This window comes from Amblyomma americanum, chromosome 1 (assembly GCF_052857255.1).
Source record: "Amblyomma americanum isolate KBUSLIRL-KWMA chromosome 1, ASM5285725v1, whole genome shotgun sequence".
Taxonomy (NCBI): domain Eukaryota; kingdom Metazoa; phylum Arthropoda; class Arachnida; order Ixodida; family Ixodidae; genus Amblyomma; species Amblyomma americanum.
The window spans coordinates 377,025,051-377,049,373 of NC_135497.1; the positions used below are offsets into that span (position 1 = coordinate 377,025,051).

Sequence of the window (24,323 nt, forward strand, 5' to 3'; positions counted from 1 at the left end):
GCTCTTCTTCCATCGGCGATTAAGTGTACAACTACGCAGGTACCGCAGTAGGCCGTTCGTTTGCAAGCATTTCGTCTACTGTGCAACACCAGATCGGAAGCTGGAATGTCGGACAGGAGCCCCGGCCCGCCTCTCTATCTCTCTCTATCTCTCTACCTGCCTCGCACGAGCACACATACGAGATTATAATGCCCACGAAACTTAGACAATAAAGTAGCAGCTTTTAGCCCAATGTGGACTGACGCTGTCAAGTTAAAGCCCTTCGAGGGTTAAACACACAAGCACGCACGCAGTTTATGATAGATATGCACGCACTAGAAGAAACAAAACGATTATTAATTAGTTACAGCTGAAGTGTACACGAAAAGTAAAGACTACCGTAGAAAATCAACGGGGAACGCTTTGACGATAGCAAAAACGTGAACAGAAACAAAAGTACGCGTGTGCCGTCAGTATACGCTACTGACAGCCCGACTCGGGCTGACGCTGTCAAAAGAATCATCTCTATTAAAGGGGTTGTGAAAAAAAAATGAAGCCGCCCGGTTGTAATTTTATTTGATTCAATAAATATTAGACATGCCGATTCCGAAATATTTCAGCGCAATATTGAGTCTGAATTTAATAAAGCCCGTTGGAAATCGTTGCCTTTTTGCGGTCGTAAAACGACCATGCAACGCCGTCGGGTGACATAAACACTACCCAACTACGTCATCTTAACACGCTTAGAAACTTAGATATATCTTTCAGTTTCGTAATAGATCCATATGAAAGTTAGAAAGCAAAAAAAAAGTGTGGCATATATTTGCACACGGAATTTTACTCGGCAAAGAACAGCACATTATCCTAGATCGATCACTGACCTGGGACCAGTTTCGGTTTTGGTTTCGCTTCTCCGGCCTCCCTGGGGTCTTTCGTTTACATGAACTCGATAGCGGGGGGCTCATTCAGGGCATAGAGTTGTGCAAGGCCGGCCAAACTTACAACTCTCCGTTTACATGCGCTCGATACGAGTGGGTCGACTCTCTGTCGCGCCCTGCGAGGTGCGACTACACGCGTTGTCAACCGGCGCCCGCTTCGGTCCTCACCTGCAAAAAAAATGTTTTCGAAAACCTAAGCGTGAATGATTATGTGTATTTTCGAAGGGGTCTGCTTGTCAACGCACCCTGTGGGCGGAGTGGAAGGGTCGAGTCCAGTCAAACACGACTCGCGGCGTTTGCACGAACCAAATAACCAGTTTGTGACCAGACAGCTCAATCCGACCCAGACCTTCGGCTGCTCGCTACAGTAGCTCGCTGCTCTTTGTGTCGTGGCAGCTCTAGGCTGTGGTTTTCAGCGTGTTATCAGCGTTTCAGTGCACGCCATGCCAACTGTGTGCCTCGGTTTCCTGGAATGTCATAATTGCAGGACTCACTGGAATGAAGTGTAGTCTGTAATGAAGCTTCTTGTATTTGAAGCTCTTCCGATATATCGTATACTAACGCATGAATGCTTTTGTTCAAAATTCAGGTCTTTATACTCGGCAGGAGTTGTTGCCAATCGATGAAAATTACCATGTCAAAGGTTTTGGAAGTGCACAGACGTGTACACAGTTTGCACCGCCGTCGCAGTGACCGCCATGCTTGGGATCAGAAGCGTGGCGAAAACCTGGGCGCTTTTCTTATCCACTTATCGCCCCCTGCTTTGGCCTACACTGAGGAAGCGAAGATGTGCGCTCAAAGATGGCGCCCATGACGTCACATGCAAGCCATCTATTGCCAACCGGAAATTGTAACGTTAAGTTCTGCGCTCAATGGCGGCGTTGCATGCGAGAGCTTTAATGTCCCATGCTTCTTCAAATACGCCATAAAAAGTGGATTCGGCACTCTCACCCTGATTAGAGGCATCATAGTATATCTGAATAATATTCCGGATTGTCAAGCAGATGGAAACACACTAAACTGATTTGACCCAAGTACTGAGATGTCATCTTTAAAACATAGTCGATGTGCTGAGGACGGATCTTTGGGAAAATAATGTAACGAGAAAGTAAGGAGAAAATGCACGACTCACTGGCCAGTACTCATTACTTGGAAGATGAGCCTTGCATCGGTAAACAGCAAAAATACGTGCATCATTTCCATCATTCAATGCTTCATGGATTCCTAACTGGTGAACAAAGAAAACTAGGCAGCTTTTTCTAGGCACTCATGACTAGCTCTCTAAGCAGTACAAAGGGGCTACCGTGGTTCGAGGTGCTGTCTCGAATGCTACAGCAGTTGGCTTTGTTCCCCCGCAATGGGTGCGTCTAAGGGGCCAGTGTCGTACATGACGCTAAGGTGGTGACGTGCCAGGCACCATGGGTACGGGAAAGTTTCGTGTAGAAGTACATTGGTTCTGAAAAGTCACTGAGTTTGCTTTATGTGGTGAATTAATTGCTGTAATTGTAATATATGTAAACAGTCAAGACTGCTCAAGGCTAATTCGCAGCACTCGAATAAATTTTATCACGTGATCTGCTGACTGAACTTTAATAAATATTAGAGACATTTAGCAGAGCGGGCCAGCGGCCAGCGGAGTGGAGCGAACGAGAGAGGGCGCCAGTGCGCATGCGCAGAACGCTCAGGCGGCCAGCGGGTTTGGGGCGCTACCCGCTCGCCCGGCCTTCCCAGCGGAAAGTGCCCAGCGAGTGAGCGTCATCGAGGACTAACATGGCGGCCTCCAGTGCGAACGTTGGCGCGTCGGCTTCATCGAGCACGGACGCGGCGCAAGCACGCCTGCAAGCAAAGAAGCAGCGGAAACGTTTTAGCACGCAAGAAGATATTTGCCTTCTGCGGGATGTGGCCGCGAAAAGGCCATTCGGGGACGAGCTCAAGTGGGCGAGATGCGGCGTGAGGCTTCGGCTTGACTTGACCATCACAGTGCCAAAGGAGGCAATGGGGAGGGGAGCGCTGCGCGGTAACTGCCTCCTTGTTCAGGGGCACACCGAAACTGAGCTGCGCAGGGAATGGAAGAAAAGAGAGACAGAGGAGAAGATGGAGAGAGCGGGGAAAGAGAGAGAGGAGCGGAAGGGGGTCTGCTTTGGAGAGAGGGGCAGGGAAGGGGGCAAGGGAGAAGGCAGTCGGGCACACATCGATCTGTACCTGCGATGCGGGAGCCCGTTTGGGCGCGCATCCACCATGCGAGTCTCCCCACGGCCGGTCTCGAGTAGGCGCGCGCGCTCTTTCATACGGCCTTCGCATTCGCCGCGGAAGCAATGCGAGTTTTTCTCCGAGAGTGACACCGCCCGCCGCCGCTAGAGGCGCGACGGCCCTACCGCTGGCTCCACGCCTGCAGCTGCGGCGGCGAATGGCTTTTGCCTGGTTCCGCGCTGTAGCCCGTTGGTTCATAATGAGCGCAGCACCGAAATCAAAGAAAGCAAAATGCTGATGCTTAAACTGCGTATCTTCAACACAATCCACTTGTGCACAGGTTCTTCGTCACAAACTTTGCTCGATGAAAACATTTAAAATAAGGAATCACTCTCACATTTCTCAGAACTATGTAGAGCATTTGTGGTTTTAAATACAGAAGGAAATACTTTGATCACTTCCTCGCGTATTTCTCATGGTCTGTGATTAAATGACAAGTTAATGCTAAGAGGAAAAGAATGAAATCTTGGAGAACGAAAGTGTCGCACTCGTCCCATAAAAATAGGTACTATATCGAGGAAAATATTCTCTACGACGCGTGAGCCGTAAATCCGAGAGCGCCGTAGCTGGTGGCCTGAGACGATACTTGTAAAGTTGAAAGTCAGACTCATGTACACCAACGTTGAACTGCCAAATAAACTGATTGCTGGGAGATGTATATAGTACTCGATTTCGCCGATATCGCTTTTCGCACGTCGTGAATGTACTTATTTTCACCCTCATATAGATCACAACTTCCTTGAATTAGAGGCCTGTATCGATAGCTCAAAAGAATGCTAATTACTAATGTGCGCGCAACTGTCAAGAAGAACTGTAATGCATTGTTCCGTGCTCGAAGACAATCGCACGCGGCATTTCTGCTTTTATATTAAAACGAGAGGCCACCAGATTTCTCTGGAATGACTGTAGCCGCGAACAAGTCTCTCTTCATGTTCAAAATTGTTGTAAGCGTATTAGGCGTCTAATGTTTCAAGTGCCTTGTCACCTTTAAATTTTGTTTTGTTGCTGCGCCGCCTGTTTGAGGACACGAGTTCGCCCAATAAACAATTTTCGACTTGGACGCAAGCTTCCTTGTCGTCATTCTGGCCTGACTAACGCTAACAGAACGTAACAGAAGCAAACAGTACAAGCTGCGTATGCTGCCACAGATATTGACGCGTACTGAGTATTGCAATTTCAGAGAGTATGTATGTCCAGTGATTGACTTCAGCTACCATAAAGAGCGCCATTTATTGTTGTCCACGTATATTCAACCTGCGGCGTGTCCTGAAGCTGCCTAAAAAAAATTGGTATAAATATCTTTGCGAAAGATCTCAGATTATGCAGTTGAATGCCCAGTGCCCTTTATTCTCTTAAATTTGGTGACTTTTATTAAGATGTAAGCATCGCAAATGTTAATTTTTATTTCCTTGCATTGTAATCTAAGCCAGCTGGTATAACGCGCATTGCTGTGAGTTTTAGTGGAGCTCCGTTAGGTTGCTTAAAACTTCTTTTTAGGGTGCTACTTTGTTTCCTGAGTGACGTGATGAAAGGTCGTGCCCTCAGGAGATTTATCGAAAGCGATGACAAGGCTACAGAAATGCAGGAGAATATGCAAAGCTTTTATAGTCATCGCCTATCAGATAAGTCTATTCGCTCGTAAAGGCCGATTTTATTGACAGAACGCAGTTCCGAACGAATTTTGCTTTGCTGGCAGTTAGTTCATGTTTGCAGTTACTGTCAACTACTGACTGAATTTTTTCGCCAAAATTCAAAATTCTGTTCCAAGAGAAGATCTTGGACGGCGCGTGCGTGCAACGTGCTCTGCTCCTGCGGCCCAGGGTTGGGTTCCGTCTATACCCGTTCGTTTCGTGAATGACATGATGTTTTCCTGGGGAGCACCATGAATTCTTGCTAACGCCGCTGTTGTGCAAAATTAAAGCAGCTCCGCTTGAAGTTTCAGGAGCTATATTTACGCTGTAGAATCATTTACTCTTTGAAACTTGCCATCCAAGTATTACATGCCGCATATCATTCTACACACTCGTAAAGAACCTGCAGGAAGACGAACTATGTAAGCCGATAGCCTTGCTTTTTAGCCAAATATAAGGGTAGAGCGCGTTAAAGTCCGTGCTCGAAGCAGTACGTTCAACCATACACAGTCGGGCTAAAGGAGAGAGCGCGCAATCGTTAATCCGTTGTTTCAGATTTCTCCCATGGCAAAGGGGCTGACTACGCGGTCTTTGCGTAAAGAGGTAAAATATAAAGGCTTGACAGTTACCACTGACACAGGCCGAACTGGGAGCGAGCGCGCGTTATTCTCCTTCCGCGTGAACGGCCGTCTCAGCGGCAGAGCGGTGGGGCAGTGGCGGCCCCACCAAGGTGCGGCGGGAGGCGGAAACAGACCCCATTGCGAAGGATGTAAGAAGAGAAGCGCGCGCTCCCCTCGAGACCGGCTGCGGTCTCCCTCGGCCGGGTTATCCGCCTTTTTCACGACGCGTCTGCGCATGCGCCCATCCCCTGGCGGCGGTGTCGCGAAACATATTGGAAGGGTCGCGCGCCACTCGAGAACGGCCGTGGAAGTGTAAACAAACCGGCTTCCTACGCGGGGTGCGTTGCTGCAGCCGTCGGGCGTTCAGTGCGACGCATTTGGCAATGCCTACGACATGTGTTGCATACGGCTGCATTGCCCAATATGTAAAGGGAAGCAAACTCGGATTTTTTTCGCTTTCTGAACGCTTCTCGGAACCGCCATCAACGCGAAGCGTGGATAAAAGCCGTTCGCCGGCTCGACGATCGTGGCCTCCATTGGGCACCGTCAAGCACGTCAAGACTGTGCGGGAATCACTTTGTGACAGGTGCGGACGAGGTACTGTGGTTAAATGCGTGTGCAGACCATCACGAAATGTTTTATTGATGGGCAGGAAGGCCTCGAATGTCACCGCGGCACCCAGACTTCATTCCGATGCTTTTTGCTTTCTCAAGCAAGAAGGCCAAATGGGCAAGTGCTGTGAGCTGATTTCAACGCGCGGTGGAGCGGACAACGAAAAAGAACTTACGAGAGCATTCACGCATGGTGCTACAATTTTGTTGTATCTCCTAAGGAAATTTCCTTGTTTATGCCACTACATCTTGGCCAATACCCCTATGTGGGTATGTGCCATGTATTAAGAGGCAGAAGAAGCAGAAGGTAGCGTTATGCGTGTGTTCGCATCATATCCATGATGAAAAGTTCTGCGTGGTTTCGTCGGAATGGCTCATTGTGCGCTTCTCGCGCACGTCTTTATGGACGCGCATGCTTGTTTAACCTGTGCAGCGGTGTGCTGCGGGAAAATAAAGTAAAACGCTAGCAGAGCTGCCATGTTGCTAGTGCGCTTGTGCTTTTATCGCTCGTGTAGTTATTCGGAAGCGCTTGAGCACAATGATTGCTTGTGAAAACTTGGTTTGGTTTAGTGGGGTTTTATCTTGCCAAAGCGATTCAGTCTATGAGGGACGCCGTAGGGGAGGGCTCCGGAAATTTCTACCACCTGGGGTTCTTTAACGTGCACTGACATCGCACAGTAAACGGGCCCCTAGAATTTTGCCTCCATCGAAATTCTGCCGCCGCGGCCGGGATCGAACCCGCGTCTTTCGAGCCAGCAGCCGAGCGCCATAACCACTCAGCCACCGCGGCGGGATTGTGAAAACTGTTGTCCCCAGTCGTTTTCTGTGCTATGGCGTGCACGATGTAGTATCCACCTTTCATGGATGGTAGTCATATACAGCGGAAAACGCCATTCTCACTGGTCGGGGGTATTTCATTGAACGTTATGTTCCGAATGTAGCCTTCATCTTTGAAGCGGCGGCCCTTGTTCAGCTGGCGATCGCATCGCATGCCGCATGATCGGAGATACTGAAGAATTTGCTCTTCGGTGGGCTCAGCAGCCTGCCTCAGACTTCGCACACAGCCACCAGGTGCTGCCCAGGACACGCAATCGTTGACAGATTCCTACAAAACGTGCTCCGCAGCGGCACTCACTCCGGCCGGGTTGGGCGCACAGTACCCTTCCAATGAGCTTCCAGCGCTGTACGCGAAGTGGCAGCACAGGAACATGAAAAAAGCCCGTCCAGAATCACGTGACGCCCGCTCGGCTCCATTGGTCCTTTGTCGCTGCCCTATCCTGGCGTCGGCGGGCGTCGACGATTTTATCTGTTCCGCCAGATCCCGACGATTTGGCAAAAACGTCCTCTTCAGAGGCAAAAAAGCGCTCCGCTGCCGTCGACGCGGACGAATCGCCCGGAGAAACGCTCCATGCCGGCCACGCTTAACAGTGCTTGCGCTTAACCGCTAACCAACGTATTCAGGGGCGGCACCTATGGGAGCCACTGAACCCCCCCCACACACACACACTCACTGAATGAAAAAAAAAGAAAACCTGTGGCGAGGCTCGGAATCGAACCAGTGCCTTTGGCGTTATGGGTGGAGACTACCACTCCGCCACTACGGCCTTTTTGTCTTTATTGTATAGAAATAGTGCTGAAAAGAAAAGTCTAAGCACGCTCATGCCACAAAACACTAGGCCACATTACCCCTGCATGATCCCTCCTTCCAAAACATCAAAAGACCGGGATGCACACACATCCATCCAGATAGGGGAGCCAGCTAGGCGGCTCTTGCAGGGCAGCATATACTCCGCCACTACGGCTCAAGCTTTGAGCATGAATAAAAGCGCATCTGGTGAATGCACTCTTCCGATGCAGAAGTCTCCGCGATTTCGCTACGGATATCCTGGCCTAAGAGCTAGGTCATCAGCAATTTTTTCTTAACTGCCTTGTATCTTGTCTCCCGTCCCTAATAAACAATTTACGTTAAGTAGTTCGAAGTTGACTGGAACAGCCGGGAACGTTTCGCCGGGCGAGCGTACGAAGACACAAGTGCTCTTTATACTACGAACTGCCTTGTACGATCACCGACCATCGTGCCTTCATAGTTTTTCATCGACCGTGGCGATCATGTGACCAGCCTGAACAGTCTCCGTCAAAGGTTAACTAGCACTTGAAGCGGCACTTGGAGTTGCTCTACTGTTCGGCGCTTGTAAATCGAGGCGCATCAAAAACAAAACCACGGGGCACGCAAAGCTCATAGACGCGAAGCGCCATAAAAAACCGAAACTCTCCTGGCCGCCTGTGGCGCCACCAAGCATCGGTTTTCTTTGCTTCCAACATTCAGATTGTCTTTGGTCCGTCTTTCTTGTGTGATAAAAGTGAGCTATCGGTTTCAAAAAAAACTTAATTCAATATTGAACCGCGCAACCTTCTTTTGTCAGCCTCAGAGATTCGTGACTCCATGGAGTAAGGAAAATTCCTCCAAGGTGGCGTCTCTTGTCCTATGACGTCATCACGCTTGTACTTGCGAGATTGGCCTAGTGGTGGCGATACCTGTATTTTGGTTGTTGCTGTTTTCTACCTTACAAGAGCTTTTTTTTTCAGTCAGAGTGGGGTTTTTGTGATCAGGAGCTGGTATTCTAACGATACAAGCCAACTTCAATTTCTCCTCAGTGTCCCTTTAAGGACGCGTGGGTTGAGCTGCACGGGGACTTCTTCGTGGCCACACGTGCTAGAGGTCGCAGCGCACCCGAATTGATCGGGTGTATTTACGTAGTGCCCTCGTCCTGCAGTTAAGGTCTTGCGAGGTTGTCTTCTTTCCGGCCGGTGCCGGGACGCTCAGTGATCACATTCTTGTCGTGGTTTGCCTGAGGAGCGCTCCGGGTCGTGTTGGTGGCGCTGCTATTTGGCGAATGGACGTCTCCCTCGTAGAGGACGAATTGAGCGTTCGCGGCATCCGCGAATATTTGTCGGAGTCCATTGCTCGGATCGTCGAGTTCACTCCCTCGACGTGGTTTGACCTCAAGACTCGTGTGCGCGATTGCTTAGTCGAAACATGTCGAGCAAAGCGCGCACGGAGGACCGCGGCTCTCAGTGACTTGCTGTGTCGAATGCGTATAATGAAGCGAGCAGGTGAAGTGCCCTTCACGATGCACGAGTACTTGGACACGCTTCGCGTGCGGTACCACTGCGTACTGAAGAAGGGAACCCAGGCCTCCTGTACGGCAGCGAGCCTACACATGCCGGCGCAGGCTGCCGCAGATCTTAGGCATGCCAACAGCCTTCGCCTTAAGAGTGAGCGACCGGCCTGTATCGATAGCCTCACCATGCCAGACGGTGCGGTCTGTGATCAGGCCAATGATATTGAGCGCGTTTTCCGCGAGCACTTTGCGGAATGTTTTGTTTCGCAGGGTCAGTGTGAGTGGGATGGGTTTGAAGCAGCGGTAGACGCCTTTTGCGCCACCCTCCCCAACCTACCCGATGACGCGGAACCGGCACTTTGTGCTCCCGCGTCAAAGGAGGAAGTCTTCGCAGTCCTGGGTTTAGTATGGGCCGTGCATCCGCACCGGGACCAGACGGCCTGGTCGCCGGTTTCTACTACGTCTTTTTCGATGTGCTGGTCGACTTCCTTACGCGCCGAGTGAACGCTTTCTTTCAGGAAGGAGTTAAGCCGCCGTCCTTTGCCAAGGGCCGAATTGTGTTAGTCCCGAAGCAGGAAAAGACGTCGTCATGCCCTGCGGCGTGGCGGCCGATAACCCTGCTGAACACGGACTATAAACTAGTGGCGTCGCTCATGGCTAGTCGCTTGCGGCCCTTTTTGCCGAGCCTCGTTAGCCTCTACCAGTCCTGCGCTGTGCCAGGCCGCTCGGTCTTCGCGTCACTCACGCTCACGCGCGATATGTTCGCGTACGCACACGCGAAGGGGACTAACGGGGTTTTCGTCTCGGCAGACCAAGCGAAGGCGTTTGACAGGGTGGAATATCCTTACCTGTTTTATGTCCTGAGGTGCTTTGAGCGCTATTGTACTCCGACCTCACGGCCGACCTATTCTTAAATGGTGGTGTGACCACGTCCTTTCCGGTAACGCGTGGCGTGCACCATGGATTCCCTCTTTCTACGGCGCTGTTTGTCTTGTTTTTCGACCCCCTGCTGCGCAGCGTTGCCTCCAACGAACGCATTCGCGGCTTTCCACTGACAGGACACCAAACGATCGTCGTATCGGCCTATGCCGACGACAGTTCAATCTTCGTCCGGGACACCCGGAGATTTGAGGGTTTTCCTGGCCACGTTTCAGGTTTACGCGGCGCTGTCTGGCGCCGAGCTCAATGCCAGGAAGAGCCGGGCGCTACGTTTTGGGACCTTCTGCGATCCCCTTCCGGTGCCTATTCCTTTCATGGACGGGGTCCGGGTGCTGGGGGTCCTTTTCGAACAGGCCGGAGTTTTGTCACAGACGTGGGGAGTGGTTGTTGAGCGCACGAAAACTGCGCTAGCAACGGCAGCTCAGTTTGACCTCTCTACGGAGGCAAAGATAGCCGTGGTGAAGAGCCGCGCGCGCCTTTGCCCACTATGTTGCACGCGTGGCAGTGATGCCGCGCCGTACTGCGAGTCGGCTAGCGTTCCTCGTGGGCGTTTTTCTATGGGATGGTGGTACGGCGCGGGTAGCTCGGCGCCTTTGCCAGCGGCCCCCTTCGCGGGGAGGACTCGGGCTGCCCTGTGTAGCTACAGTAGCGCGGGCTGTCGAAGCCAAATTTGCAACCGCGCTGGTAGGAAATGTGTCGTATCTGGGGCGTTCGTTCATGCTTTATTGGATGAGCACGGCACGTCGTGCTTTCACCCCGGATCGACATACAGGCCCGCAAGAAGAGAGGCCATTGGTTTTCAGCAGAGCAGCAGCGGGGTTTAAGCTGTCTGTAGCCTGTGATCTACCGGAGGTTTATCTGAGCGAGGTGCCTGCATCGAGATGGTCGCTAGCGCTCGCCTTGGTCTCGACGACCAGCGGCGCACCGCGGTACGGAAGTGGCGTACGTCGTGTACAAGACGCCTCCCTCCTGAGGTCCGCGCTTTGAGTGGAGGAGGAGTTGGGGCGTCGTCCCCACGGGAGAACTACTCGCATCGTGGGGCGTTGTGCCCAATGTCCAGTGCGCGCAACGTGGAACACAAGAAACGGCGAGCCATATTTTCTTCATGTGCCCCGTCGCGCGGGCAATGTGGTGATTGGTTTACCGCATGTTTTCTGTTCGTGCAGGCCAGGTGTCCGCCAACCACGCAGCCAGTTTGGCAAACTTGTTTTTGTCTGCGCCGTGTTTGCATTGCGGCGTCGGCGCCGTCTGACCGTAGCCTCGCGGCAGCCGGCGAGGGCAATGTACCCAGCGTTGCGGACTCTACGTCTCCTCATCAGGCAATACCTGTCTGACCGGCTTGCAGCGGATGGGGAGGCGCTGTTCCTGCGGCGCTGGCACACCCGTATCTTTGTCGTTCGGGAGGGCCGACTAGCTATGCCGATGCTAGGGTAGTAGCTAGACCGCCCCCTCCTCTTTTCTGAATGTTGTTTAATTAGATCGTGGTTTGTTTATAGCTGTCCTTTAGGGTTGGCGCTGGTAGTGTTCCACCCTTCCTCCCCTCCCCCGGGGGGAGGGTTGATTCTTTTGTACAGTGCCGCTCCATTTTAACAGAACTTAATAATGTGAAATAGTATTGTTTACCTTTTTTGACCACCCGATGTTTAGTTGATTAGCCTGTTACACTCGTTGTGGTCATGTACAGACGGGGTTGGATTGTGTAGATTTCGTTTTAGAGTGTCAAAAACTTCCCTTTACACATCTACGCTATAAACGTCATGTCTACTTGTGAAGGTCAATGTATCCGGTAGCCTTGGCTTGCGTACTTCTGTAAATAAATTTTTTTTCCAATCACGATATCTATGCTGAACGCTGCGCCCTGTGTGCGGCGACACCAAAGAAAGAAAGAAAAGAATAATAAGTGCGGTTTAATGAATTCGACGTTCGGTGAGTTCCGCGCTCTTGCGTCCAGCTTGGCATGTGGCACTTATACTTGGCAACCATTCAACGCTGCGCCCTGTTGCTGCGGTCTTCAAACGTAAGTGTTATGGTAACTGAAACATATATGCAATAGTTCATTGAACAACATATATGCATTGGTCTAAAGAGAAGAAATAAAAGAAAATGGATCCTTAAGCTTCGTTTTTAAGAGTGGGATGCGACAGCGTTGCCAAAGGGTCCACGGAGTGCCATCGCCCGTTCGGTGCGATGCCTTGCCCGTTGCGCAATTTAAGGAAAGGAAAATTACGCCCGTGTCGTATCTCGGTGGACACCCGAACCGCGCCGTAAGGGAAGGAATATTTCCGACGCTCGGTGCCAACTACTTCAATTACGACGCCGACGGCTTTCGACCGAACAAACTGTATACGTTGTCGCGTAAAAAGCAGAAAGAAACACAAAATTGCAGAAAAAGAAGAAAAATGCAGAGCGAAAGAGGACACGACAAGGAAGGGCTTTTGCAGTTCCCCTCATTAGCAGACTGAAAAGTGCAATCTTGTAATTCTTTGTCAGCGCTAATGCATGGAGCCCATCTCTCTCTCTCTCTCACTACCACGACGTACCTGATGGAAGGATGGAAAAAAAATTGCTGGTGGCTTAGCTCTGGTTAACCGTGGTCAAAAGCGAAAAAGCTGCATCTCCTTGGCTGCCTTTGGGGTCGAGCGACTGCCGGTTTTCAACTTCTATTTTCCTTCACTTACGGCGTGGTTTGGGTGTCCATCGAGATATGTGAGACAGGCGTAATTTCATTTCCTTAAAACCAATTTTCATTTCATTTGCCTTCCCTTACGGGTGCGGTTCGGGTGTCGGTCTCCACGGCAGGCGTCGCATCGATCACACCTAGTGTTCCGCTGAACGCATCAAAGTGCACCGGCATTTTATGAAGAACACACTTTCTGACCTGCGCATGCGATGCCGGCAGACGCTTTCCCGCTTGACCGGAGGTCAAGGTCAGAGGTCAAGGCTCAAGGGTCAAGCTCAAAGGTCAAAGACGGGACAGTTGGGGTAACAGCCGCTGGTGTCGCTGCTGTAGCTGACGTCACGTGTCTAACCTGACTACCACCAGTTATGCTCATGGCTTGACGTCTACCTACATTCAAGGCGAAACTTTCGGCCACCGTGACCTCTAGCTATATTCACGGTCAAACTTGGGGCCCCTTTGACGGCTCGAAAAGGTGGCGTAGTTAAGCTTTTCACTTGAAAACTTTGTTTGCGACCAATTTAAAGTGTTATCGACCCTTACGGGTCACTGGGCGCCGCGGTCGATCGTTGGTCCAGCATGCCGCACTTGACCGCTGCTATCGTGGCTCGGCGTACGACAAATCGTTGCTCGTCCTAACTGGCCGGCAAGTGTCCCACTGTGTCACACTCGGGTGTTCTATTCTAGGCTCTAAGTCTTCCTTATGGCAGGCGCATGTGACATGCAGTAGTGTAGGTTTACCTGGCACCACGGTCATTTGTCTACGTATTCTGTAGGGAAAATATGGTGTAGTGTGTGCAGGTGCTGGCAGGTATCGGTGTGTAGTCTGCGACAGCCTAGCACCTCCTCTTTGGTAAGCCCTTTGTGTGAGACTGGGTAGCGTTTCCGCTGACCCCTGTAATGATCGAGCATGTCTGATTACGTGGGGCTAACAGGGTCAAAGGTGCCCGTGGTGCAAAGGGTTGAGTCTGCTCGGTTGACGTACCCTTGAGCTGACTCGTCTGCTGCCACGTTGCCCCCCAACCCCTCATGTCTCGGAACCCACACTATATTTAGTGTTTATGCGTCTTGTCGTCGTGTGTAGAATATGATTGGCGATGCTGTCGATTCTGGCTCTTGTGTGGTTTCTGGATTCTTCTTTGGAGTCCGTCAGTATAGGGAGGTTTTGTCCTGTTGCGTTGCCGTGCGATATTGCCAAGGCAATGGCCGCTTCTTCAGATGCCTCTATGTTTGAGTTGTTTATTGTTGCGCTAGTTATTTCATTTATTGTATGGTATATCGTTGCGCTCGACGTACCTGAAAGCGCGACTCATGCGTTCACTGCCCCAGGGAGCCAGTTATGCGCCTTTACATTGCTTTCGAAGAAAATTTGATTGGTTTTGAAAATTGGTTTTGCGGAAAGGGAATAGCGAAGTAAGTGTCTCGCATATATCGGTGGACATCCGAGCCGCGCCGTAAGGAAGGGATAAACGTGGTTTGGCTGAAGGTCGTTCAAGGTCATTCTCTCGCCTACTCCGTGACTGCTTTACTTAGCGTAGTGAAGATTTCGGTTTAAAAAATTCGGTGCAGTTTAGCTAATCCTGAACCTGGCTAGACAGCAAAAGCTGTGGTGTATCGGGCAAGTAGGTGCGGCTTCGTGTTTTTAACGTTGAGTGCGTTCCGCACACTGGATAGTTACCCCGCGCGGTGGCGCAGTGGTTAAGCCACTAGTCTACTGAGCCGGAGTACGCGGGTTCGAACCCGACCGCGGCGGCCGCCGGGTTTCGATGGAGGCGAACCGCAATCGAGGGCACTTGGGTTTGCTTACGTGGAGGAATGCGAAATCATGTGCTTTGAGGAAAGGAAAGACCGCAGTAGCTATCAGATGTCGACATCTCGATGGACACCTCAACACCGCGAAAGCACCACCTCTGGCTCTGGGAAGGTCAAATTTAGCGACATGCGAAGAGCGGCTTTACCTAGCATAGTGAAGCTTTCGGGTAGAAAGGAAACATAACGAGAGGAGACTCGGCTGAAACTGGCCTCAGGAAGCACATCACGACCACGCAAGCCGCTTGGTATTTTCTCCGAAAACCAGAAGAGGAAAGCGTGAAATAAATGTTCTTATTCAAGCGTACAAACTTCTTGGAGCTACAGATGATCGATGTGCTCAAAACATTAGACAATCCACGCACACGAGAGAAACATAAGGAGCGCTGTACGTGGATTGTCTAATGCTTTGCGCACATTGATCATCTGTGGTATTATCATGCACTGCTAGGCCCAACAGAAGTGTTATTAAAGTTCTTGGTGCTAACAACGCCATAGTTTTAACTTATATATGAATATGTAAGGTATTCGGAAACGTTTCCGGCGCTTTTTTTTTTCATCGACGAGCCTTTCGAAGCCATAGAATGCCATAGCTATGGCCAGGCCGGATAGCCAGTCGTCTGCACTGTTGCACCAAAACACTTTTCGCGCGTTGAACAACACGTGAGCCACGTTTTTAAAGCAGTGCTGTTTGAAGAAAAAACACACAAAAAGTTAGCACAGGCTATTGTTGTTTTCAAATCGCAGTCAGCTGTTCACATACGGGGTATGGAGCACAGAGCCGTGTGGGCAGTTTGTTACGCTAGACGAAGCGTTCATTTTTACTACGCTGACCTTTCAGCAGGGCTGGTTTCAGAAAGCCGCGAAAGAGAGACGAGCGCGGAGCAACAAAGATTGCAAGGAAGGATCAGCTCCTGAGGTTCGGCGCCATGGCACCCGCAGCACAATGCGCAGCTGCCGGCAGGAGGAATGTTGGGAAAAAGCTCCTCGAGGAGCAGACAGCCCGAGACAGCCGCCGCATCGGCACTCCCATCAATTGTGGATGCAATCACCGTGGAGCATGGTTTACAGGAGTATGTTGGCTTTGGCCCACCGTTTACTGGAATGTGGAAAGAGAGGGTGTAGGCGCAAAGCTGGCAGAGCGCGCTTCTCGCGTAGAAAAAGAATTTCGTTTTTCTGTGCCTTTTTCTTCGGTCACAGCATTAAGGGTAATCGCGTTTTCGAAATTTTGAAAAATAATATGTCTTTTATTAACAACTGGCTAGCGATCTCTATTTCAACTGAATTCCTAGCTATGATAGCTAAAAGTTACATTACCAGGAATTAGTTGTAGCCGCCTACAGCTGACATTATTCAGCTGTGTTAAGATGTACTCCAACACAAGTAATAATGTGCTGCTGAAACCATCGCGATGTCTCTAAAGCCTATATTTTAAAATTTTTATTGGTCTTCAGTGAAACAGGCAATTTTTAGTTCGTCTATAAATCGGCATATGTGTGTGACAAAATGGTTGGTGAAGTAAATAAATAAAATAGATCAGGGGACAAGTACCTAATAGGCAATATGAGTTTAAAAAAAAGATGAAACAAGATGGATTGTAAAATAAAAATAGAGAGGCTTTAACAAAAGAAAAGGAACAGAAGAATGCGTTGTACTTCAGAATACCCTATTGTATCTGGCTCATAGTTTTGCATTCAGTAGCGAAGGTTACGTTACCGAGTGCTGGCTGGCCAGGTTGGGGGAGTTCGGCTTGGTCAGTGATCTGGTTCATCCTCTTTACGAGTTTTTCAAGGGCTTGGTACGTACCCTGGTGTTGGAATATTTCAAACACTAGGTGTTTGTATTTTGTGGTCTTTGGACATTTCCATGTCAGGAGTAGTCTTTCCTTTCTTCAATAACTCTATAATTTAGTCACAGATGTTTTGTGCAGGTTTTCCGCATTTGCAAAAGTTGCGGTAAGTTTTGTTGGATCTTAAGAGGTAGTACGGAAATATACGGTATACAGTGATTGTCTCGCTTGTGTATTGTTTTGTAGGGTAGTGCGGCGGTATGAGGGCAATATTTCTTATCCACTGATATGTGGTTGTTCCCTCTCCACGTGTAGGTAAATAGTCGAGCAATTTTTGTGCATCTTCTTATGTAATTGTTATTCAATGAACTGTTTCGTTGCTGGTGTATATGTTGAGTGGCGTGCCTTAATTTGTGGTTTCTTAACCGGCCATCGTGCCACCGTTGCACGTCCTGTTCGTCATCGGCCTGTTGGAAAGCAGTGCACTACACAACCACCAGTTTAAAAATTTAACTACACCTCTTGTCAAAACTTTGTTTTCACCGTAAGTGGTGGGCAAGGGATGGCGCCCCCCCCCCCCTTTACGCAAGCTTTTGTCAAACTTTAAATCGCCCGTTTAGGACTTCTATCATACATTTATTACTGAGTAATGTAGACATATATACCATGAGAAAAGAAAACATGCGTCAAGCTCCTCTAAGTGGGGTGATGACGATAGCGGGCGGCCGTGTTTTAGGGTTAGAGTGGGTTTGACATGGATCCTTCCTCCATGGCGTCGGCGAGAGCAGGAAATTGGGAGCGAGAAAGAGCAGTAAAATAATAAAACGAGGATGGGTGTGAGGATATTAGGGGAAGGCGAGCGAGGAAAATGCAAGACTCAGGGTACTTTTCCTCCTTTGGCCGCAGCCACCCCGGACACTAAAGTTAAACGGGTTGAGCGGAGTGTGTATCCATTCTGTTTATTCGTGGCTCATGGTATGACGAGAAAAAAAAAGCGGCGGTCTCGTGGAGGTGCCGGGGATCGAACCCGGGGCCTTTCACATGCAAAGCGAACGCTCTACCACTGAGCTACACCCCCGCTCTTCTTCCATCGGCGATTAAGTGTACAACTTCGCAGGTACCGCAGTAGGCCGTTCGTTTGCAAGCATTTCGTCTACTGTGCAACACCAGATCGGAAGGTGGAAAGTCGGACAGGAGCCCCGGCCCGCCTCTCTATCTCTCTCTATCTCTCTACCTGCCTCGCACGAGCACACATACGAGATTATAATGCCCACGAAACTTAGACAATAAAGTAGCAGCTTTTAGCCCAATGTGGACTGACGCTGTCAAGTTAAAGCCCTTCGAGGGTTAAACACACAAGCACGCACGCAGTTTATGATAGATATGCACGCACTAGAAGAAACAAAACGATTATTAATTAGTTACAGCTGAAGTGTACACGAAAATTAAAGACTACCGTAGAAAATCAACGGGGAACGCTTTGACGATAGCAAAAACGTGAACAGAAACAAAAGTACGCGTGTGCCGTCAGTATACGCTACTGACAGCCCGACTCGGGCTGACGCTGTCAAAAAATCATCTCTATTAAAGGGGTTGTGAAAAAAAAATGAAGCCGCCCGGTTGTAATTTTATTTGATTCAATAAATATTAGACATGCCGATTCCGAAATATTTCAGCGCATTATTGAGTCTGAATTTAATAAAGCCCGTTGGAAATCGTTGCCTTTTTGCGGTCGTAAAACGACCATGCAACGCCGTCGGGTGACATAAACACTACCCAACTACGTCATCTTAACACGCTTAGAAACTTAGATATAACTTTCAGTTTCGTAATAGATCCATATGAAAGTTAGAAAGCAAAAAAAAAGTGTGGCATATATTTGCACACGGAATTTTACCCGGCAAAGAACAGCACATTATCCTAGATCGATCATTGACCTGGGACCAGTTTCGGTTTTGGTTTCGCTTCTCCGGCCTCCCTGGGGTCTTTCGTTTACATGAACTCGATAGCGGGGGGCTCATTCAGGGCATAGAGTTGAGCAAGGCCGGCCAAACTTACAACTCTCCGTTTACATGCGCTCGATACGAGTGGGTCGACTCTCTGTCGCGCCCTGCGAGGTGCGACTACACGCGTTGTCAACCGGCGCCCGCTTCGGTCCTCACCTGCAAAAAAAATGTTTTCGAAAACCTAAGCGTGAATGATTATGTGTATTTTCGAAGGGGTCTGCTTGTCAACGCACCCTGTGGGCGGAGTGGAAGGGTCGAGTCCAGTCAAACACGACTCGCGGCGTTTGCACGAACCAAATAACCAGTTTGTGACCAGACAGCTCAATCCGACCCAGACCTTCGGCTGCTCGCTACAGTAGCTCGCTGCTCTTTGTGTCGTGGCAGCTCTAGGCTGTGGTTTTCAGCGTGTTATCAGCGTTTCAGTGCACGCCATGCCAACTGTGTGCCTCGGTTTCCTGGAATGTCATAATTGCAGGACTCACTGGAATGAAGTGTAGTCTGTAATGAAGCTTCTTGTATTTGAAGCTCTTCCGATATATCGTATACTAACGCATGAATGCTTTTGTTCAAAATTCAGGTCTTCATACTCGGCAGGAGTTGTTGCTAATCGATGAAAATTACCATGTCAAAGCTTTTGGAAGTGCACAGACGTGTACACTGTTTGCACCGCCGTCGCAGTGACCGCCATGCTTGGGATCAGAAGCGTGGCGAAAACCTGGGCGCTTTTCTTATCCACTTATCGCCCCCTGCTTTGGCCTACACTGAGGAAGCGAAGATGTGCGCTCAAAGATGGCGCCCATGACGTCACATGCAAGCCATCTATTGCCAACCGGAAATTGTAACGTTAAGTTCTGCGCTCAATGGCGGCGTTGCATGCGAGAGCTTTAATGTCCCATGCTTCTTCAAATACGCCATAAAAAGTGGATTCGGCACTCTCACCCTGATTAGAGGCATCATAGTATATCTGAATAATATTCCGGATTGTCAAGCAGATGGAAACACACTAAACTGATTTGACCCAAGTACTGAGATGTCATCTTTAAAACATAGTCGATGTGCTGAGGACGGATCTTTGGGAAAATAATGTAACGAGAAAGTAAGGAGAAAATGCACGACTCACTGGCCAGTACTCATTACTTGGAAGATGAGCCTTGCATCGGTAAACAGCAAAAATACGTGCATCATTTCCATCATTCAATGCTTCATGGATTCCTAACTGGTGAACAAAGAAAACTAGGCAGCTTTTTCTAGGCACTCATGACTAGCTCTCTAAGCAGTACAAAGGGGCTACCGTGGTTCGAGGTGCTGTCTCGAATGCTACAGCAGTTGGCTTTGTTCCCCCGCAATGGGTGCGTCTAAGGGGCCAGTGTCGTACATGACGCTAAGGTGGTGACGTGCCAGGCACCATGGGTACGGGAAAGTTTCGTGTAGAAGTACATTGGTTCTGAAAAGTCACTGAGTTTGCTTTATGTGGTGAATTAATTGCTGTAATTGTAATATATGTAAACAGTCAAGACTGCTCAAGGCTAATTCGCAGCACTCGAATAAATTTTATCACGTGATCTGCTGACTGAACTTTAATAAATATTAGAGACTTTTAGCAGAGCGGGCCAGCGGCCAGCGGAGTGGAGCGGACGAGAGAGGGCGCCAGTGCGCATGCGCAGAACGCTCAGGCGGCCAGCGGGTTTGGGGCGCTACCCGCTCGCCCGGCCTTCCCAGCGGAAAGTGCCCAGCGAGTGAGCGTCATCGAGGACTAACATGGCGGCCTCCAGTGCGAACGTTGGCGCGTCGGCTTCATCGAGCACGGACGCGGCGCAAGCACGCCTGCAAGCAAAGAAGCAGCGGAAACGTTTTAGCACGCAAGAAGATATTTGCCTTCTGCGGGATGTGGCCGCGAAAAGGCCATTCGGGGACGAGCTCAAGTGGGCGAGATGCGGCGTGAGGCTTCGGCTTGACTTGACCATCACAGTGCCAAAGGAGGCAGTGGGGAGGGGAGCGCTGCGCGGTAACTGCCTCCTTGTTCAGGGGCACACCGAAACTGAGCTGCGCAGGGAATGGAAGAAAAGAGAGACAGAGGAGAAGATGGAGAGAGCGGGGAAAGAGAGAGAGGAGCGGAAGGGGGTCTGCTTTGGAGAGAGGGGCAGGGAAGGGGGCAAGGGAGAAGGCAGTCGGGCACACATCGATCTGTACCTGCGATGCGGGAGCCCGTTTGGGCGCGCATCCACCATGCGAGTCTCCCCACGGCCGGTCTCGAGTAGGCGCGCGCGCTCTTTCATACGGCCTTCGCATTCGCCGCGGAAGCAATGCGAGTTTTTCTCCGAGAGTGACACCGCCCGCCACCGCTAGAGGCGCGACGGCCCTACCGCTGGCTCCACGCCTGCAGCTGCGGCGGCGAATGGCTTTTGCCTGGTTCCGCGCTGTAGCCCGTTGGTTCATAATGAGCGCAGCACCGAAATCAAAGAAAGCAAAATGCTGATGCTTAAACTGCGTATCTTCAACACAATCCACTTGTGCACAGGTTCTTCGTCACAAACTTTGCTCGTTGAAAGCATTTAAAATAAGGAATCACTCTCACATTTCTCAGAACTATGTAGAGCATTTGTGGTTTTAAATACAGAAGGAAATACTTTGATCACTTCCTCGCGTATGTCTCATGGTCTGTGATTAAATGACAAGTTAATGCTAAGAGGAAAAGAATGAAATCTTGGAGAACGAAAGTGTCGCACTCGTCCCATAAAAATAGGTACTATATCGAGGAAAATATTCTCTACGACGCGTGAGCCGTAAATCCGAGAGCGCCGTAGCTGGTGGCCTGAGACGATACTTGTAAAGTTGAAAGTCAGACTCATGTACACCAACGTTGAACAGCCAAATAAACTGATTGCTGGGAGATGTCTATAGTACTCGATTTCGCCGATATCGCTTTTCGCACGTCCTGAATGTACTTATTTTCACCCTCATATAGATCACAACTTCCTTGAATTAGAGGCCTGTATCGATAGCTCAAAAGAATGCTAATTACTAATGTGCGCGCAACTGTCAAGAAGAACTGTAATGCATTGTTCCGTGCTCGAAGACAATCCCACGCGGCATTTCTGCTTATATATTAAAACGAGAGGCCACCAGATTTCTCTGGAATGACTGTAGCCGCGAACAAGTCTCTCTTCATGTTCAAAATTGTTGTAAGCGTATTAGGCGTCTAATGTTTCAAGTGCCTTGTCACCTTTAAATTTTGTTTTGTCGCTGCGCCGCCTGTTTGAGGACACGAGTTCGCCCAATAAACAATTTTCGACTTGGACGCAAGGTTCCTTGTCGTCATTCTGGCCTGACTAACGCTAACAGAACGTAACAGAAGCAACCAGTACAAGCTGCGTATGCTGCCACAGATATTGACGCGTACTGAGTATTGCAATTTCAGAGAGTATGTATGTCCAGTGATTGACTTCAGCTACCATAAAGAGCGCCATTTTTTGTTGTCCACGTATATTCAACCTGCGGCGTGTCCTGAAGCTGCCTAAAAAAAATTGGTTTAAATATCTTTGCGAAAGATCTCAGATTATGCAGTTGAATGCCCAGTGCCCTTTATTCTCTTAAATTCGGTGACTTTTATTAAGATGTAAGCATCGCAAATGTTAATTTTTATTTCCTTGCATTGTAATCTAAGCCAGCTGGTATAACGCGCATTGCTGTGAGTTTTAGTGGAGCTCCGTTAGGTTGTTTAAACTTCTTTTTAGGGTGCTACTTTGTTTCCTGAGTGACGTGATGAAAGTTCGTGCCCTCAGGAGTTTTATCGAAAGCGATGACAAGGCTACAGAAATGCAGGAGAATATGCAAAGCTTTTATAGTCATCGCCTCTCAGATAAGTCTATTCGCTCGTAAAGGCCGATTTTATTGACAGAACGCAGTTCCGAACTAATTTTGCTTTGTTGGCAGTTAGTTCATGTTTGCAGTTACTGTCAACTACTGACTGAATTTTTTCGCCAAACTTCAAAATTCTGTTCCAAGAGAAGATCTTGGACGGCGCGTGCGTGCAACGTGCTCTGCTCCTGCGGCCCAGGGTTGGGTTCCGTCTATACCCGTTCGTTTCGTGAATGACATGATGTTTTCCTGGGGAGCACCATGAATTCTTGCTAACGCCGCTGTTGTGCAAAATTAAAGCAGCTCCGCTTGAAGTTTCAGGAGCTATATTTACGCTGTAGAATCATTTACTCTTTGAAACTTGCCATCCAAGTATTACATGCCGCATATCATTCTACACACTCATAAAGAACCTGCAGGAAGACGAACTATGTAAGCCGATAGCCTTGCTTTTTAGCCAAATATAAGGGTAGAGCGCGTTAAAGTCCGTGCTCGAAGCAGTACGTTCAACCATACACAGTCGGGCTAAAGGAGAGAGCGCGCAATCGTTAATCCGTTGTATCAGATTTCTCCCATGGCAAAGGGGCTGACTACGCGGTCTTTGCGTAAAGAGGTAAAATATAAAGGCTTGACAGTTACCACTGAAACAGGCCGAACTGGGAGCGAGCGCGCGTTATTCTCCTTCCGCATGAACGGCCGTCTCAGCGGCTGAGCGGTGGGGCAGTGGCGGCCCCACCAAGGTGCGGCGGGAGGCGGAAACAGACCCCATTGCGAAGGATGTAAGAAGAGAAGCGCGCGCTCCCCTCGAGACCGGCTGCGGTCTCCCTCGGCCGGGTTATCCGCCTTTTTCACGACGCGACTGCGCATGCGCCCATCACCTGGCGGTGGTGTCGCGAAACATATTGGAAGGGTCGCGCGCCACTCGAGAACGGCCGTGGAAGTGTAAACAAACCGGCTTCCTACGCGGGGTGCGTTGCTGCAGCCGTCGGGCGTTCAGTGCGACGCATTTGGCAATGCCTACGACATGTGTTGCATACAGCTGCATTGCCCAATATGTAAAGGGAAGCAAACTCGGATTTTTTTTCGCTTTCTGAACGCTTCCCGGAACCGCCTTCAACGCGAAGCGTGGATAAAAGCCGTTCGCCGGCTCGACGATCGTGGCCTCCATTGGGCACCGTCAAGCACGTCAAGACTGTGCGGGAATCACTTTGTGACAGGTGCGGACGAGGTACTGTGGTTAAATGCGTGTGCAGTCCATCACGAAATGTTTTATTGATGGGCAGGAAGGCCTCGAATGTCACCGCGGCACCCAGACTTCATTCCGATGCTTTTTGCATTCTCAAGCAAGAAGGCCAAATGGGCAAGTGCTGTGAGCTGATTTCAACGCGCGGTGGAGCGGACAACGAAAAAGAACTTACGAGATCATTCACGCATGGTGCTACAATTTTGTCGTAATCTCCTAAGGAAATTTCCTTGTTTATGCCACTACATCTTGGCCAGTACCCCTATGTGGGTATGTGCCATGTATTAAGAGGCAGAAGAAGCAGAAGGTGCGTTATGCGTGTGTTCGCATCATATCCATGATGAAAAGTTCTGCGTGGTTTCGTCGGAATGGCTCATTGTGCGCTTCTCGCGCACGTCTTTATGGACGCGCATGCTTGTTTAACCTGTGCAGCGGTGTGCTGCGTGAAAATAAAGTAAAATGCTAGCAGAGCTGCCATGTTGCTAGTGCGCTTGTGCTTTTATCGCTCGTGTAGTTATTCGGAAGCGCTTGAGCACAATGATTGCTTGTGAAAACTTGGTTTGGTTTAGTGGGGTTTTAACTTGCCAAAGCGATTCAGGCTATGAGGGACGCCGTAGGGGAGGGCTCCGGAAATTTCGACCACGTGGGGTTCTTTAACGTGCACTGACATCGCACAGTAAACGGGCCCCTAGAATTTTGCCTCCATCGAAATTCTGCCGCCGCGGCCGGGATCGAACCCGCGTCTTTCGAGCCAGCAGCCGAGCGCCATAACCACTCAGCCACCGCGGCGGGATTGTGAAAACTGTTGTCCCCAGTCGTTTTCTGTGCTATGGCGTGCACGATGTAGTATC

At 49.8% G+C, this 24,323-nt stretch overlaps 1 non-coding gene across 1 annotated transcript; it reads right to left on the reverse strand.

The window, feature by feature from the left end:
• Positions 1-17,371: 17,371 nt before the first annotated feature.
• Positions 17,372-17,443, reverse strand: TRNAA-UGC (transfer RNA alanine (anticodon UGC)). Its single transcript has one exon. It is a non-coding gene; the product is annotated as a tRNA-Ala (tRNA).
• Between the last annotated feature and the right edge of the window lie 6,880 nt (positions 17,444-24,323).